This window comes from Hippoglossus hippoglossus, chromosome 9 (assembly GCF_009819705.1).
Source record: "Hippoglossus hippoglossus isolate fHipHip1 chromosome 9, fHipHip1.pri, whole genome shotgun sequence".
In the NCBI taxonomy this organism is placed as follows: domain Eukaryota; kingdom Metazoa; phylum Chordata; class Actinopteri; order Pleuronectiformes; family Pleuronectidae; genus Hippoglossus; species Hippoglossus hippoglossus.
Window position 1 is genome coordinate 27,304,516 of NC_047159.1, and position 6,301 is coordinate 27,310,816.

The window sequence follows — 6,301 nt, forward strand, 5'->3', positions numbered from 1 at the left end:
ATTAATGATGTGCAATTCTCATCGATGTGCAAAAATCGGGGAAATTGAAACTCCAGGAACACAGCGAGGAAATCAAAATTATGGGACGAATATTTGATCATTTATATAATATATCACTTATATCGTTTAATATCGATTTTCAGTGTCTTTTCTGGCCCGATTCGCTCGCGGTGAACAGACAAAATAGAACAGGCCCCGAAACCATCGCTGCAGATCGCGAGCCGGCCGCAGCGTTTCCCAGCGCTTCCCGGTGCTTTGCTGCCGGTGTGAACAGCCCTATTGATTAACATGGACGCAGAAAGGAGGCGGACAGCTTTTCGTGGCGCTTCACGGCGCTTCTGCGGACGATGGTTTGACGTTACTGCATTGGTTAACATTGCATGTATCACGTCATGATAAATCAGCCTCTTGTGGTGCCCTCTCGGCATTTTGCGCCCTAGGCAACCGCCTATGCCGCCTATGCCAGGAGCCGCCCCTGTGCAGAGTGGTTGTCTCTGTAATCCAGGATTCCACAGACACATTAGTGCAATTCAGGATTTTTCAAACTTTGTTTTCTTCTTTTTTGGGGGGAATATTCAAGCGTGGGATCATAAGTGTAATGGGGTTAATCCATAACCCTTGTGTTGTCCCTGCTTCCCCCTTGTGTTGTCCCTGCTTCCCCCGGCTGTTGGCCCCCTCACATAGCCCACCACATATTAGCACGCACACGTAGGGCAATGGACAAGTGAGCAGCCCTTGCAGATGTATTTGTTACACCCGCGGCACACGGTGTGAGTTTTACAGTCCTTTTTCCTGGGGCATATCTGACACCTCTTCCTCTTACTCGCCCCGAGCGGGGCTGCTGCGGCGGCGACTAGGGCTAGGGAGGAGGCCGGACGCTCGGGTCGAGCGTCGTCGTCATCGTCGTGGAAGTGACCCGGGTGGGAAGGATCGGCCACAATCTTACCTGCCCGCCTCAGGGTCCTAGAGGCAAACAGGTCCTGTAGAGATGGCAGATTGCAGCCAATCACCTTCTCAGCAGAACGGATGACACGCTGCAGTCTGCCTTTGTCATTGGCAGTGGCAGCAGCGTACCAGATGGTGATGGAGGAGGTGAGGATGGACTCGATGATGCAGGTGTAGAAGTGCACCATCATTGTCTTTGGCAGGTTGAACTTCTTCAGCTGCCGCAGGAAGTACATCCTCTGTTGAGCTCTTTTGGTGAGGGAGCTGATGTTCAGCTCCCACTTGAGGTCCTGGGAGATGATGGTGCCCAGGAAGCGGAAGGACTCTGCAGTGTCGACTGGGGAGTCTCTCAGGGTGATGGGGGTGGGTGGGGCTGGGTTCCTTCTGAAGTCTACAACCATCTCCACTGTTTTCAGAGCATTGAGCTCCAGGTTGTTCTGACCACACCAGGTCACCAGATGGTCAATCTCCCACCTGTAGGCGGACTCGTCCCCAGCAGAGATGAGCCCAATGAGGGTGGTGTCGTCCGCGAACTTAATGAGTTTGACGGACTGATGACTGGAGGTGCAGCTGTTGGTATACAGGTATATATTATTTGGCCTTGTTTAGAATTAGTTTTCTTTCTGATTAATTAGTTTGATTACTGGTTTCTTTGTTTTATTTTATTTTGTTCTTTGTTCTTTGTTCTATGGGCAATATGCAATATGGTTGACAGGTACTGTGCAATCCTGGTGTAATGGCTTGAATATTGGTGAGTTATTGGCTCCGTAAAGTAGAGACCCTCTTCTGATATTTCATTGTATAATATCGCTTGCAGTGATAATCCACTGGTGCAATCACACCAGTGTTAGGATTCTTAAAGTGTGCTATGCTCGTTTTACGCATGATAATTTAGCTTTGTTAAATTGGATCTTGATCCTTTAACTTCTCTCTTTTTAATCTGTTATTTAGATCAAGAACATGCCAGTACTCTTGCAATACTTTGCACATGATCCTGTGCTGTTTGATCAGTCTTTTTAAATAATTTGTCCGACTTGAATAAATTGTCTATTTCTGGATTCATCAGCCTCCCGTCCCGTTTATTCTGGATATATGTGGTGAACCCGATTGACATTCAACTGTTACCCCAAACTTTTGATCACTACATAAGTAAGCCTTTTTTGGTTCCTCTGTACTTTAAAAAATATATATTTTAATTAAAAGATGGAAAATGTGTTCATATGACTATTAATTCACAGATAATACCTGTTATACTGCTCAGTCTGGGTTACCACCATGGATCCATAAAATACAAGGGATAAATGAAGCAACTGAAGAGCTGCACACAAAGAAAACATGTAAACAGAAAATAGATGAGTGAAGCCTTGAGGTGGTTGAGGTTTCTATCACACAGGTTGTGGAAAAGTCTCCTCCAGTGCAGTACAGTTTCCTTCCTGCCATCTGACAGCAATCATACACAGTTGCTGGTGGTTTTAACAAGCTGAGGCCTAAATCAAACACTGACAAACTGAAGACTGACTCTGGAACCAGACTCCTGCAGGGGCTGCAGTTGATACTTTACTGGTCTTGACCAGGCTGCAAGGCACTGGGTGGGTGTGGGATACTCACAAGCCCCTGGCTCAGGACCGCTGTGCAGGAGAAACAGAGGATCACAACCAGTGAAAGCAAAGCAAGTTGCTCCAAGGACGGCTCTGCTTATTGCCAGTATATGTATAGAACAAACAACCATTTGGAGCCTATGGGTGGCGTCCAGGAGATGATACTGTAGCATCCCCGGCTGAATGATGGTCTGACTCTCTTTTTAACTGATGGTTCACAAACTCTTTATTTCCATCTCCGTACATGCTTTGATAAGTGTGAACACACCGTAAGAGTTAGGAGGAAAACAAAACAAATATTACTTCCCTTATATACTTAATAGCTATTTATCTTAACAAAATAACAAACTCTTAATAGAGGGCTGCATATAAACATATTCAACTTAAATTAAATTATTTGTGACTTTATAAACCCCATATCATATTATCGTAAACATAACGACAAATTATTAGTGTGAATGATAGTTTCAGTATGAGCATACTTTGCCCCAAATATTGTAAATTTAACACACACACACACACACACACACGTGTCCTTACACTCAGCAAAACTGCAAAAGGATGTTTAGAATTAAGTTTATAATAATGACAATACGTAACGAAATAACCACAAACCTTGTGCCTTTATCAGCCAGGTACTAAACAACTAAAGGTAAAGCTTTTTCATTCAACAACGAGGCACACCTGCCATTTTACCGATCATCTTCGTTTTTCCCGAACTACCTTTTTAAAATAAAAGTATAACATTTCTTCTTCCGTCTACACCATTTCAAAATAAATGCATCAAAAACCAATAGTGCATCTGTTTAGACAAATTAACACAGAATTCAGAATATATATCTATATATCTCTAAAATACTAATACTAATGTTTAATAGGTCATTTACAGATACCACCTGGGGACTCTGTAGCCCCGTTGAGGAGCTTCAACGCTCACATGGGCATAGATGAAAAGCCTGGGGGACGGTGGGAGGAACAGACATCTGGACTGCCCTGCTTCAGCTGCTGTCATTGTGATGGAACTGTGACACCAGGTGAAGATTCCTCTACAGCAGCAGGGCCTGAAACGATGCTCAGGGTAACGTCTTCATTCTCTTCATCGAGACCAGCTGATTGGCCAAAGCACAAACAACAAGACACAACATTTGCATAGATTGGATTCAAATTATTATTGATTATAAGTATTGTAAGAAGCCTCTCAGTTTACCTCCGGCCTACTTGAAATGTTTCTTTGCTTGTGACTGAATAGTTTAAATAGTTTAAATAGTTAAAAAATCTTAGAAATGGACCCAACTTCAAACCCCAAAAAGCTGTTCTCCATCTTTTCAAACTTCCTTGACCCCCGAATCCCCCTCCTACTTCCACCCTTCTATCAAGCCACTTTGTCAACTACTTTACAAAAAAGATAGATGACATACACTCCTCATTTTCAAATCCACCTTCTGTAATTACATTTCCATCAACTTCATCTTCATCCCCTTCGCTTCCCTCTTTCACCCGACTGTCTCCCAACCTTGGTAACCTCCGCCCGCTCAACCACCTGCCCCCTTGACCCCATCCCATCTAACATCTTCCAGTCTATTGCTCCCGACCTGTCAACTGGCTGTTTCCCTAACTCTCTGAAGGAGGCAAGAGTAAACCCTCTCCTGAAGAAACCCACCCTCAACCCGTCTGAAGTAAACAACTACAGACCTGTCTCTCTTCTTCCCTTTCTTTTTTTTTTTTTTTTTCAACTTCTGTTTATTGGAATTTTACATGGATAATTCACAGTCAACATTTGAAATACATCCTACATAACTCCCTTCCCATGTGCCCTCCCCCCACCCCAACCCAGCATCCCCTTGACAGACACACCACCAAATATTTAAATAAACATCTGTATACAATGTTGAGTAAATAACACACAAAACAAAAACAGTGAATAAATAAACATGTAATGTACACTCCTTATAAAACTAAGTACATCAGCACTGTGCTATACCAAAGGAATTATGAATCCTCCCAGTCTGTTATTTGGGTTAAATTGTCATAGTATGCAAGAAAAGGCCTCCATACCCTTTCAAATGTATCTGCAACTCCCCTCAGTGTATATTTAATCTTTTCAAGCTTCAAATAGAACATGATCTCTTTAAGCCATCTTGTATGAGATGGTGGCACCGGCCTCCTCCAGTTAAGGAGGATAAGGCGCCGAGCTAACAGAGTGGTAAAGGCGATCACAACATGCATGCCAACCGGCCATACTGTGCCTTCGGGCATCACCCCAAAGAGTGCAATTACAGGTTGAGGTTCAATCGTCATGCCATAGATGTCACTCAGCGATCCAAAGATTTTCTCCCAATATGTTTGGAGGCTCGAGCACAGCCAAAACATGTGTAGCCAGGTTGCAGTAGCTAGCTTACATCGGTCACATGTAGGATCAGTATTAGGGTATATTCTTGCTAATTTCTCCTTGGTGAAATGGAGACGATGAACTATCTTAAACTGTATTAGACCGTGCCTAGCACAGGGGGAGGAGGAATGAACCCGGCCAAGGATTGAAGCCCACTGACCATCAGCAAATGACAGGCCTAGGTCTTGTTCCCAAAGTGTCCTTAAGTTATTCAGAGACTGTGGGTTTATCGCGTCAATTTCCCCATAAATCCGGGAAATGGCGCCCTTGAGACCGGCATTGAATCCTAGGAGACTATCTAAGGGCGTGCTTGTGGGTTGTGCAGGGAAAGGATGGTAACCCCTTTGTACAAAGTGCCTAATCTGTAGGTATCGAAAAAAATGGGAACGGGGCAACGCATACCTCCCTGACAATTGATCGAATGAAGCGAACACCTTGTTAACATATAGATCCTTAACAAGTCTAATCCCATTGCCATGCCAGGCCCGAAAGGCCAGATCTGACTTGGAAGGGGTGAAAAGATGATTTGCCAGAATAGGAGCCTGTATTGATGCGCTCTGCAAGCCAAAATGCTTCCGAAATTGTACCCAGATCTTCAAGGTATTGGCAACTACAGGGTTTTTGAAAGAACCAGAATTAAGCGGTAAAGGAGCTGTGACCAGGGAGTGGAGTTGTAATTTAAAAGATTCCAATTCAACCCAAGCGGGAGCGTCCACATCTGCACCACTATTAGCCCACATTATGACCTTTTGAACATTGCAGGCCCAGTAATAGTGAAGAAAATTAGGCATTGACATTCCTCCTAACTTTTTCGGCCTTTGTAAAAAAGTTCTGCGAATACGGGGGGCCTTTCCATCCCATATAAATGCAAATAGTATTTGGTCCAGTATAAAAAAATGTTTTTTAGGAATGAAAATCGGAATACATTGATACAAATACAGAAACCTAGGAAGAACATTCATCTTGATTAGGTTAATCCGGCCAGCTAATGATAAGGGTAATGTGCGCCAGCGGTTTATGTCCTGCCTGCATCGATCCAATAACGGTGTGAAGTTTAGTTTATATAACTTGTGAAAAGACCGCGGCACCACCACCCCAAGGTATTTAAAATGGGAAGACACTCTCTTGAATGGGAAGGCTGTGGCCGGGATATCGAGAGCTGCTTTGTTTATGGGATAAAGTTCGCTTTTTTCTAAATTCAGTTTGTAACCTGAAAACTTTCCAAATCGTTCCAAGGTAGACAGGACGTGCGGCAAAGAATATACTGGGTTAGCAATGTACAAAAGTAAATCATCGGCATAAAGCGAGAGCTTGTGTGTTGTGTCCCCTCGAGTTATCCCTTCAATTGCCTGGCATTGACGAATAGAAG